Raw genomic sequence first — 13,574 nt, 5'->3', positions numbered from 1 at the left:
AACATCATCCTTTTCTCCTCCATGGCTAACTTAAGTTTCTTCAGTTTCACAGCAATTCTCCTTGCTTCCTGCCTGTCCTCTAGGGACAAACTGCTGCTGCCTGGTTTAGAGGGTGCACCCCTTCCCAAAAGCACATTCCCCCTTGGAATAGGCTCCTCTGCCTCCATGCCAAGATCCCCAGACAGCTCACTAGCATGACTGGCTGCTACCCAGGCCCTCAGCGCCTTTTGTAGCTCCTCTCTTCTGGTGAGGCCCCTGATTTGGATTTTGAGGTTTTTGCAGACCACCTTCAATTCCATCACATTGTAGGTTTCTAACCTCTCCTCCACAAATGCCACTTCCAAGGATGCAACAGATGATGTAATTGATTCAGGCATGTTGTACTGGAAAGTTCCAGTTCAAAACCAATGGAAAGGCTAAAATAGAAAACAAAACAATATGTTGTACGTAATGTTCTGCGATATGGTAGCAGTGCACACCAATCACTGTAAGTCAAGTGCAAACACAAGTCCCATCCTCACCGCTGACAACCAATGTTAAAAATTGGATTTTTGGCCGGCTAGGGCATGTGCCAATGTCGGGCAGAAACCACTAATCTAGTCAGGATAAGGGAGTTACACTCTTAAAATAACCCCTGCTCACCCTCTTGGTAGCTTGGCATGAGCACTCAGACTTATCTTAGAGGCAGTGTGTAAAGCATTTGCACATAGCCAACAGTAATACAGTGTAAGCACTACCAAAGGACCCAACACGAGTTTAGAAAAATATCCAATATTTTTATATACTTAAGACAAGACCAAAAATGATAAAAATCCACAATACAGTACTTAAAAATCTACAGTTATCAAAATACGCTTGAAAAACAGTTCCTTGATGTCAATAGCTCGGTCCGGGGCTATCACGTCGTCGTGAGCAAACAAATCAAAACAGTTCTGGCTGACCGCGGCGTCGCGGGCCAGCTACAGTGTTGGGAAGACCCACAAACAGTACCTTTTAGGAATGCAGGGCATTGGTGACCTCTCGTTGAGCTTCGGAAAACACGGTGTCCGCAGGCGTTGGTTCCGGAAGTCGGGGCACGAGTCATTGGGCCCTCGAAGTCCCACGTGTTGTATGTCTATCTCCTCTCTGTTGGAATCAGGGGCGCTGGTGTTGGCAGGAGTCGTGTGCTGTGGTGCGAAGTGCAGCAGTGCGGTGCCCTCAGGTTGCGGTGCAAGCAGCGGCTCGGTGGCAGCGGATGGCATCGTTGGTGAGACCAGGGTCGCGGTGCAAGATGAAGGCGGTGCTCGTCACGGTGCTGGCAGGTCACTATGCAAGCAGCGGCGGTGTGGTTGCTGAAGCGCTGTTGTCGGCTGACGAACTGGAGTTGATGGCACTGGTGTCGGCAGGCCAAGGCTATGGTGTGGGATGAGTGTGGTACGTCGTGAAACTTTACGAGCGGTGCCCTCGAACCACAGTGCAAGCAGCGGCATTGATTTCGGCGTGGAGTGGTGGCATCGGGGATACCAGGGCGTCGTTGTGAAGAGAGGCGGTGTGGAGTGCGGTGCCCACAGGTCGCGGTGCGAGCAACGGCTCGGTGGCAGCGTCATCGGTGAGACCAGGGTCGCGGTGCGGCGTTGCCCTCTGCGGTGCCTTCAGGACACAGAGTTGGCAGCGGCATCATAGACATCGTCGAGTTGCTTTTCTTCTGTTGCACCACAAAACACACAGTACCCAGTGCTGAGGGCAGAAGAGCTTGAAGTCTTTGTTGTTCCTGAGACTTTTTGAACAGGGGGGCAAGCTCTACCTCAAGCCCTTGGAGAAACTCACAAAAGTAGATTGCAGAAAGTTCAGTCCAGTCCTTTCACTGCCCCAGACAGAAATAGCCACTGCAGGCCAACACAGCAAAGCACACAGCAAAGTGGTGGTCCCTCCTCACAGCTTCTCAAGCTCTTCTTCTTGGCAGCCTTCCTGATCCAAAAGAGTTCTAAAGTTCAGAGGTCTGGGCCCCAGTTTTTGTATCCGAAAATCCTTTGATCCTCGAGGCAGAGGGTGTCTGTGTCCAGCCAGAACCAGTTCTGCCTTCTCCATGTGATTTCCGGGTAGGGGGTGGAGACGGCATTGTCAGAGGCAGACCAGGCCCTTTGTGGTGCAAGGAAATCTCCTCCCTCTTCCCCCATCGCAGCCCAGGTCTATTCAGCCCTTTCCTGACCTACCTAGACTATCAGGAGCCACCCTTGCTTCCTAGCCATCTGCCGTCCAAAACCCAGACAGACAATCCACATTCCAAAGAGGCACACGAGATGATTGAGCAAGAAAATACCTACTTCCTAAAAGTGGTATTTTCAAACAGAGTGTAAAAATCACCTTTACAAAAAGAAGCATCATTAGATTCTGAGTTCAGGCATACTACATTTTATTTTCCCACCTAGTTCCCAGTTATGTTTATAAGATGTTATAAACAAACTTCCCATTCTGTTCTATGGGGAACAGGTAGCCTTCCAATAGTGAAAAACGAAATGGGCTGTAGTTCACTATCAGGACATGCCACACACACCAGGGCATGTATTACCTTTCACATACACTGCACCCTGCCCACAGGGGTACTTTGGGCCTACCTTAAGGGTGCCTGACAAGTAAGAAAAGGGAAGGTTTAGGGCCTGGCAAGTGGGTGCACTTGCCAAATCGACATGGCAGTTACAAACTGCACGCAGACTCTGCAATGGCAGGTCTGAGTTACCTTTTTAGGGCTACTCATGTGGGTGGCACAATCAGTGCTGCAGGCCCACTAGTAGCAGTTGATTTACAGGCCCTGGCACACTCAGTGCACGCTACTAGGGACTAACAAGTAAATCAAATACCCAATCATGGAAACACCAATCCATAACACAATTTACACAGAGAGCATATGCACTTTAGCACTGATTAGCAGTGATAAAGTGCCCATAGTCCTAAAACCAACAAAAACAAGTCAGAAAAAATAGGAGGAAGAAGCAAAAAGTTTGGGGATAACCCTGCAAAAAGGGCCATTTCTAACAGATAGGTAGAACTTCTGCACCTCTCCCAGTGTCCCCTGCTTCACCTTCTTCTCAGGGAAGACCTCTTCTCAAAGTTTGAGGAATAGCTACAGCACCCAACCTCCAGAGCATCCGCCTGCATTTTGTTTATGGAGTTTTATATAGCGCAAACTTGACACAAAGGTGGTATCAGAGCGCTTTACACGAGCACCAGTTGCGATACCTGAGGACACGTTCATTTTTGTTAGGCACAGGGAGATTAAGTGATTTACCCAGAATCACAGGATGCTGCGCGTCTTTGCTGAAACTCGAACCCAGTTCCCCAGATTTAAGGTAGGCTGCCCTAGCCGTTAGCCAAACTCCTCTCCTACATGTCTTAAGATTGAGCGAGGACACCTGAGCTCCTCCCAACTGCCACCAGATGTGGTTGATTCAATATTGTCAGCTCAATGCCCCTCTACCAAGACAACCTACTCTGGAAGCTGGAATACAATTTTCCCCTGGTGTGCAGAACATACTGTGGATCCCATGAAGGCTCGTCTGTCGGAGGTTCTTCGCTCTGCACTCTTGCTGATGTAGGAGGTTTATGCGGTAGGCACTGCCAAGGGAGATATTGCATCTTTGTCTGTATTTTTTCTGCCTTCCAGACTTGCCATTCCTATTCAAATTTCCCATCAAGATGAGGTTTTCGAAGGGACTGACGAATATGATTCTGCCTACCCCATTTTTTATGCCGCAATGGGATTTGAACCTTGTGTTGACCTTTTTAGTGGGTTCTCCTTTTGAGTTCCTCTACAGTTACTAACTAGTTGCGATTGTTAACAATAAAAACTGTTTTTCTTGCAGCTATTACCTTGGTAAGGCTTGTCAGTGAGCTGCTGGAATTGAGTGCCGTTCCCCATACACAATAATCTTCCCAGACAAGTTAGTCCTCAAGACTATAGTGGCTCTTCTTCCAAAGGTGGGGATACCTTTCCATCTCGCTCAGTATATTACCCTTCCTACCATCCACCCTCCAATTTACCCACCGACTGGACCCCAAAGGTGCAATTAGGTAGTATGCTGACTAGTCTAAGAAAATCAGTTCTGATGACCAACTGTTTGTGGGGTATATAGGCATCACATCACTAAGGGCAAGTCAGGTCAGCATTCTGAGTAAAGATGTACATTTTTGCCAAATTTGACATAAATGTGTTCAACCATGTTTTCCGTACTTTCCTAAGGGACATAACATGGGAATTCCCATTTTTGGATCCCTCCCCTTTTTCTTGGCTCCTGCTTTATGGATCAGCCCAAATATTTCCACAAAAAAAGGTGCTTAGGTGGAAAAAAGTTTTTGGAAAGTTTTGTGCCAAGCATTTATTAGCAAACAAAATGGCTCTTTCTATGGAAACTTGCCTACTATAGGTTTAATATCGAACGTTGCCTAATTTTTCTGTACTGTTGACCCCCATGGAAGAGACCTAAAGAGACCTGGGGCCAAGCAATGACAGAACAAACACATTTTCAGAACAGTGTGCTGTTGTATAAGGTTTGAAAACCTTCCCATTTCAGATTTTTGCACTTGTGAAAAACTCTGGTCAATACAGCATGCTATAAGCTGAACTTTCTATGGTGTAGCAAGCCTGTACTGTACAATGCATCCAGGGATCCTGAAATGTTACATCTGGGAAGTTTATGTACCACTCTTTCTGAAAGGTTCTGGACTCTGAAACATAGGTTATGCAGACATACATAAATATTTTATGATGTGTATGATTAATTATTAACACTTTCCATTGCAAGGCTTTCAAGTAACTTGCTTTTGCCACTGGTAAAGTGGGAGGACCTATGCATTTCTTTAATGGACTGTTGCCTCAGTGTGCCTGGTGATTCTCTAGGATCAGAAGCTCTTTCTTATTGACAACTAATCTTAGTTATGTCCAGGGCCACTGGAATTATGCAGCAGAGGAGGGCCAAACTATGCGGTAGGGTTGACTAACTTATGCAGCAAGAAAAAGCTAATGATGCTGCATAATGCAGCACATCTTGTGATAGTATTACTTAATAATTTCTTATGCTTATTAACACTGTCTGGGCATTGTTTGCACCTCATTAGTACCAGTTTAATAACCAAATATAGCAATAAGAGGCCAAGTCTACCTTTGCAAATGGCCGTCCACTGTGTGGCAACACGTGTTGCTGCTTTTTCAGTAACTTGTAAACCATTTGAGCTAGACACAAATCGTGTTTTGTTGTTAAAATCTGCAGATTATGCAGCAAGTATGGCAAATCTATAATTATGCAAAAAACGCTGCAACTGCACAATCGCATAATTCCAGTGGCCCTAGTTATGACCCATCCATGAGTTAACAGCTATTAGACAATGCTTGTGTTTGCAACTGACATGAGGGCCAACTTGTTCATCCTGATATGCTGTGTGTTATGTTCCAGAAGAATGTAAGTGCATTGCCTGTTGAAGTGTAACAGCTCGTGCAAACTAGCAAGCTCACACAAAACTCTTTAGGTTGTTGTTTTTCGTGAAGGCCATCAACTAATTCTTATGAGCTCAGTTAAGTGCCTGCTTGGTCTCTTAGTGAGAAATGTGTTATGTTTTCAATACTAAAACTATGTGTGTAGTAGGGTATATATTTGAGCTCTTCCTTGTCTCAGGGAGCCCTGTTCCATGACTGATATATGGGGATCACCTTGTAGGTAATTTGTGATTCACAGACTCCTATTTTTGTCATAAACACTTTCAGACTTGACCAAAAAGGAGAGAAGGAATTGTCTTCAATGGATCTTGGTGCATTGGCTGGGAATCACCCAGATTTTGCTGGATCTGGATCAGGTTATCAGAGCTGACTTGACCTCCATTTGACATCCCCAGGCGCCAAGGTAACAAAGAGTATCCTCCAGAAGGGGTTTGGGGGGAAGACGGCAGGGCGTTCGGCTCATCACTCATGTCGGTCAGTGTAAAGTGATTCCATTTTGAATTCGGAATCAGTTTTCCTTATTTACTATACAATAGTTTTTTTTTGTTAGTCTAATTAGGGATAGGTTTTCTAGGAAGGTCATGAGCAGATGAAATGTTTGGGTAGGAATCCTGGGAAATATGAGGTAGAAGTGTGACAGGAATCCAGAGCACTAGAGTAGAAGTCTGAGGAGGGACTGCATTTGTTACCTAGGTCAAGGGGCAGTTGACAGCTGTGAACATACACACCAAGATACCTCCTAAGTAGCTGGCCCCTGCCTTTCCATTTTATTCTACTTTCCTCTCCCTCTCCACAAGTATGTGCCATGGCAGAAGGTGGTAGACTACCAAAGTGTTTGTGAGTGAGGGTGTAGTAAGAAAATGGGAGTCGAAGAATCAAAACTGAATAAGACGTCACCTCGGGGGACTCCTGCTTATGTCATGTACCACCAGTATGGAGGAAGTACATGCATGTTTATAGAGAATTGAGTAAAGTACACTACTGTGATGAAAACACGGCGTTTCTAGAGGAATGCATATTTGATATGGAATGCTTGAAAAGCCTTAAAAAAGGCTGAAGGACCCTGAAAATAAAATCACCACAGAAGAATGGTTGACCTTTCTGACTTAGCATAAAGAAGCCACTAAATGCCGGCATGAATTTCATGTGACTAGTCTGAAGGACACCCAAGAGAGACTAGGATATCAAATTAGCCATAGGAGTGTTAGAATGTATGTATGTATGTATTTATTTCTTATATAGCACAAACCTTTCACCCTACGGGTATTTTGGCGCTCAGATTGTCGCACAGAGCCCCCATTACAGTAACATGGTCAGAGAGAAAGAAAGGAACTGGGCTTAGCTGCCTCTAGGAAACAGCCAGGTTTTTAAGCTTTTCCTCAACGAGGTCAACGTGTTAGACTGTCTAATCTGGAGTGGTAGCTCGTTCCAGAGTCCAGCTGCTGACACACTTAAAGCCCGGCCTCCCATCCTTGATCGCTTAAATCTGGACGTTGCCGCTAGGTTTAGCGAAGAGGAGCGAAGCGTCCTCTTAGACTGGTACCAGTTAAACCTGTTAGAAAGTGGCCTTGGGCCTGAATTGTGTAGTCCATTAAACACTATACACATAGATTTAAAGCGAATTCTTTCACAAATTGGCAGCCAGTGTAGCTCTTTTAGAGCCAACGAAGTAGAAGAGCGACGCTCCCAGTTCAGGGCTAATTTAGCCGCTGTAGACTGGACTCTTTGTAAACTCTGAATGATATACTGCGGGACTCCCAAATACAGAGCATTACAATAGTCCAGTCTACTAAGTATCAGACTTCTGACCACCAGGGGGTGAGTCTCACTCGGGAGAAAAGGTAGCACCTGTCGCAACATTCGTAGGAGGACCATACAGACACTGATTGTCTTGTTGGCTTGGGCCTCCATCTGAAGGTTATCCTCCACCATAACCCCTAGGTCCCGTACCACCTTAACCGGAGTCAGGGGTTCTTCTTCCGATGTAAGTCTGAACTCCAGTGGTAGGTGGCAAGGTAGGGTGTTACCCGGGCAGAACATTACCTCCGTTTTACCACCATTAAATTGAAGGTAGTTTTTCCTAAGCCAAATGGAGGTATGATGCATACAGTCCTGAAGGGTACTCAGCGACACCGCTTGCTCCCCCTCCAGGGAAAACACCAATTGGGTGTCGTCGGCATAGTTGACCAACTCAATCCCAAAAGATCTAATCAGGGGGAGTAGAGGACGCAGATAAATATTGAAAAGGATAGGGCTAATGGACGAGCCCTGAGGCACTCCGTGGGGGACTGGTGACTTATTTGATGTAAATGGTGTTAAAGATACTGTTTGTTGTCTGCCCGACAGATAAGACTGTAACCATTGAAAAGCCATCCCGTTCGCCCCGGTCTCTGTTAGCCTCTCCAGCAAGATACAGTGGTTCACCGTATCAAAAGCGGCTGACATATCCAATAATATCAATACAGTGGGCTCTCCATTGTCCGCACGCCTTCGAAGACTGTCCATGACCGTTAATAATGCTGACTCCGTGCCATGTTTTGCACGGAAGCCAAACTGGTCCTCATCCAACAGGTAATTTTTCTCCAAGAAGTCTGAAAGATCGCTGCTTACTAATTTTTCCAAGACCTTTACTGGGAAGGGTAAAAGAGATATAGGTCTAAAATTAGCAGGGGCACTAGGATCCAGCAAGGGCTTTTTGAGCAGGGGGGTAACCATTGCATGTTTCCAAGCATCCGGCACCACCCCTGCCTCCAATGATTGATTGCATAACTGATGTAGCCAGGGTAAGGTTGCTTGTCCCACTTCCTTCCATAACCTCGGGGGAAAGGGGTCAAGGGGGATAGCCAGAAGAAACCTTACATACTAGACTGCGGAACACTTCCTCCGTCAATTTGGTAAATTGGCTAAGGGAAGGTTTCAACCCCGGCTCTTCCTTATGCTCCAGTGGCACAGTCTCCACATTAACAGTAGTTGACTTTTGGAGGTTACCTATGATTGTAGCACTTTTGTCTTCAAAAAATGCCGCTATCTCATCGCAGAGCTTCTGCGAGGCAGTCACCTTATTACTCATGCATTTCGGATTAGAACGTTTCTTAACAATGTCAAAGAGGGCCTTGGTGCAGTTAGAAGATTGTAGAATGGAGGCGGCATAAAACTCAGCTTTAGCCTTAGCAATGCCTCTTTTATATTCCGCCTGCAGTAGTTTTAGGGTGGTTTTGTCTGTGTCGGAATAGAATTTCCTCCAGATCCGTTCCGCCCTCCTAGATTTTAAATGAAGCGTTCTCAAATCCTCACTGTACCATGGAGCCGACGGCCTCTTCTTCACTTTGCGTTGTTTCACTGGTGCTAGAGAGTCTAATGTCTCGGTTACTGGATCATAGTATTGTTGGTAATTACTCTCTACCGAGGTGAAAGGATCGAAAAGATTTACCCTAGAAAATGTCTGGGTTATCTTATCTTGTTTTAATTTAGACCAGTCTCTGTCTTTCCGGCAAGTTGACTCCTGCCTCCCGATCATGCTAGATCTGGACACCACTGTGTGAAAAAGTATGAGTGAGTGGTCTGTCCAGTATTGTGGCAAAATATCTATCACTTTTGTTTCAGCCTGATTGGCATATAGGAGGTCAAGAATGTGACCCCCCTCATGAGTAGGGGATTGCACTAATTGTCTCAAATTGAGACTGTCACATAGCCGGGTAAGGTCATGGCCGGCCATCTGAGAGACCTGAATGCAAGCTTGTATCACCACTGCACCACCTCTTCCATCCCTCCTCCATTTTGCCCAAATCACTAATAATATTCTGGAGGTAACTGCAGATCGGAGGGGGGGAGGGGTATGTTAGATATTCCTTGGGATCCTGACAGGATATGTAGAAAGTGCTCCATTGGATGTGGCTGGAAATGCTGTAGCGCCAGCTGATGGACAGGCTGATGCATGTTGATGGCGTACAAGAAGGAATAGCACAAATAGGGATAGCACAAAGAAGCACAGTTCGGAAAGAAATAACACAATTGGCATAGCGTGGCAAACACAGGAGCTAAACCTGAGGCTGACACAATGACACTCCATTTACCACCACCACTGACATGAACTTCATTGTTGCTGCACCATTTTGAAACACATTGTCGGTTTGGTTGGGTATGAAGAAAAGATGCAACCAGCTGCTGAGAGAAGGGCTTGAGACTTTCAACATGTGACCGAAACTGAGAAGTAAACGTACTGAGCTAGCGTTGATGATTGCGGTCACACAGATGACCTTACCCATGTCCAGCCTGATGCCCTTTTATTGTTACAACCGTATTCAGGGCCAGAAGAAGGGGGTTAAGTTACCCTTCATGTCCTGTGGTCTCCGTCTGATCTTTTGAATATTAGCAGACAATTTACCAAAGTCTGAAAAACCTCCAGAAATTCAGAGCAGAAATGCATAGTGTTTTGAATGCTATAATTATGATTGGGCTGGTGTGAATCAACTGTTGCCTTGTATTACAGCTGGAGAAGACAGAGACCAGTTGTAGACGAAAGACAATTGGCTGCAACAATCACAACGAGACAACACTGCATAGTATGCTTCTAGAGATGCTTTACTAAATGCAATTACTGAAGTCTGTCCCACTAAAACTAACTGAAATACAGTTAACAATTACAAACAAAGCAACAAAGGGGAAGCCCCTTCTGATTTCTTAGACTGACTGAAGGATTTATTTGGCCACTATTGTGAATGCTGCTGAAACCACTCAATGGGCAGTGGGGGCTGCTTTTGTTCAGGGACTGTAGCCAAAAGTGCAAGAAAAGCTGAGGACAATGGGTCCGAATCAGAAAACAAATAGGAAAAGTATCAATGGAGATCTCTGCTTTAACATACTCTTCCTACTTTATGGAATTCACAGATATTCCCAGGGAAGAAGATACAGATTTCCAGGTGTAGTCCTGGGAAGTTGATGTGATCTTTCCAGCGCTGTCATAATACCGCTGTGCAGAGTTCTTCAATGTGGAGAAGTCTGCACTGCGGAAATCAGTGGTGCAAATACACTTTTCTTTTACATTTTTTGTCTCCGTGGGGAAAGTACTTTTTCACTACACCCAAAGCAAATCTGGGGGTGATTCAGTCCCCTTTCTCACCTTTGAGTGGTATTTACACGAGCCCAATGCTGGCGTAAATCACCATCCCTTTACAGGTTGGAAGGGTGATCGATTACATTTTGGGAGAACCCACAAACATACAAGTTTGTGGCCATTTCCAAACTTCCATGGCAAATCATGACTTGCAATGTCCATTTTACCACCACTTGAGTGTAATTTATGGCAGCTGAAATGTCCACACACCTGTGAATAGGTTTACGTAGGCTAGGAATTGCTTTGTAAATTCCTGGCACACATATAAAAGATGACTTTGGCAGTAAATGTATGCCATGCTTCAATTGGGGTCAGTCAGGAAATTGGAAACAAGACTTCTATAGGTACACTTGGCCTCCCATGATCTGCCCAAACAACCTGATTTCTCACCACCCAAACAGGTGTCTGTAGCTTTAGGACAACCTGAGGGGAGCCCACTAATCCATACATACCTTGATCCCCATTGACTAAAGAGGTTAGTAAGTACAATTTGTTATCAACATGGTTTCCTTTTGTGCCCCACCTATGTGGTTAATCAGCTGTGGAGGGAATGTCTGTGTAAACTGCACTGTATAGTGTTTTAATTCCCTCTGTTAGCATCTGTTTTAAACTTTAGATGAAACGTTAGTTGCCTACGATTTCTTGGACCAAGCAAATTAAACCGCCCTAAATGTACTCAATTAATAGATTTTGACCTATAGTAGTATTGTAAAACTATTGTGCTCAAGCCTGCATGAAATTGATCTGAGTGGATGTTGGTAACAACAAAATTCAGCCACGGTAGCTGAATTAATTACTCTTACCTGTGTTTGTATTTGACCATTCAGATAAGTGTAACTATTGTAACCAATTCGAAGTAGGAATTTGAGGTTGCCTGCAACTGTTGGCATCTCAAGATGCAGGGAGCTTCCTCATATCTCCGGGTACCTGCAATAAAAATCGATCCTATATGAAGGGGTTGCCTGATGCACTCCAGCTGCCCAAAAAAGAAGCAGCTGTTAAGGGTGCTGCCTACCAATCAGCCCAACATAAAGTGTCATAGGTATTGCAATTGGTGGCAATGCTGCTTTGTCCGCTGAGTCTGATGTAATTTTGTATGTGCCAGACACAGTTGAATCTCTTATGCCTATCTACAAGATCTTGATTACTTATTGTAGCAAACACTGGAAAGTGAAAAGCTGACTATGACTTGTTACTTGATGTTTTAGACATTCGGATGGCTTGTGGTATGACAAGAATGGTAAACTGGCTGTTAAGAAAATACTGTTCTCTTTTACACAAGAGAGAGTGAGAGAGAAGCAGAACAGTAGCAGTCTCCCAAATACAATCTTATCACAGAAAAGCAACCTCTGCCATATAAATTCACGTTAGGAATTCAGGTCTTTTTTCTAAAATTGTAGAAGAACTAGAGTTCTACCAGGATATGATAGTCTCCCTCCGCTTTATCTTTGGTCGATGGGATATCCAAATATATTGGAGTAGACGCCTCACCCGCTCCGTCCACCGCCCTGTTACATACACAATAGAGGTATCCCGGTGGTGCTAGCACTTTGACGAATGTGTGACTATAAGGCAGCACCTACCACCTGATCCGCATGTTGTTTAACTATAACAAACAGTAGAAAACCTACTGAGGACAAAGTAAAAACAGGTGAGCGCATTAGGCCTCACGTGAGTGCATGGAGTGCATGCACCCTATAGAAGCAGGGACACTAAGTAGTACATAAATAGCCTTGACGAAGGCCCCAGACCTACGTGGGCTCTTAGCGAGGGCCAAAACATGTTGGCACTTTAAAAGGGGTACAACTGAACAATTACATTCAGGAGACCCCAACATATTCACGTTTTTGTTTCATACCCCAGGTACCCTTCGAATAAAACACATTGTGTGGGTATACCTGTAGGTATTTTTACTACCACTCATCTGGTTCCCTGCATGACCAGTACTTGCTTTATATAAGAACTCCCATTACATCTATGGTTGAGTCCACGCGGGTAGCACCATCTTACCCGAGTGTGGATAGGCGCCTATGATGAAGCATGTCACGATAGGTGAGTGAGGCTTCTACTCCAATATCTTTGGATATCCTATCGACCAAAGATAAAGCGGAGGGCGACTATCATATCCTAGTATAATTTTAGTTCTTCTCCAATTTTAGAAAAAAGGCCTGCATTCCTAACGTGAATTCATATGGCAGCGGTTGCTTATATGTGATAAGAAGAAAATACTGTTACCACATTTAGTGATTTTGTAATGATCCATGTAGTAGGCAAACACTTGTTTGCACCACCTCTTCTGCGCCATTGCTCAGCAATTCTGTCATGCATGTCCCTTTTGTCTAGCAACAAAACTTATCAAAAGTGGAGACACAGGTTAATTTAAGAGGTCCATCATGTGTCCTGTCATGTATTAGTATCTAACACCAAGAGAGATAGCTTATGTGACATCTGTTGGTATTAGTAATTTGTCATGCCTACAATACTGTTTAGGGCATACTCCATCTGCCCATCCTGCCACTTGGGGATATTTAGTTACATCCAGACAGATTCCATCCACATATCCTGATGCTATTCATATACCTGTGTCCTAATTAAAGTTTGTATGCTTTCTGGATGGCGGAAAACCTATCCCCGTGTCTGAGCTGATTCCATTACTGTGACCAAGAGACTGTTCCAAGACTTTTCCCCTTAGGTTTGGAATTTTGCTAAAGATCGAAAGTTTACAAAGGAGCTCATTTTGTATCTTCTGTAGTTCAGGACATTTGCAAAGTTTTAGGGTTTTATGTATTTATTTTTATTTTATAAAGCGCAACAATCATCCCAAGAGATATCAAGGCGCTGGAAGCGGAAATACAAGGCCAGGCTGGATGTATGTCAGTACAACGCGATCTTTTAGATCGCGGTACATGACAACGCTGCCATTACAACGCAAGTCATTAAAACGACTTGCGTTGTAGGGCGTGGATTGTGGAATATTATAATTTTATATTCCAA

This window comes from Lissotriton helveticus, chromosome 1_1, assembly GCF_964261635.1.
Source record: "Lissotriton helveticus chromosome 1_1, aLisHel1.1, whole genome shotgun sequence".
Taxonomy (NCBI): domain Eukaryota; kingdom Metazoa; phylum Chordata; class Amphibia; order Caudata; family Salamandridae; genus Lissotriton; species Lissotriton helveticus.
Note: the sequence above shows the minus strand (reverse complement) of the source record.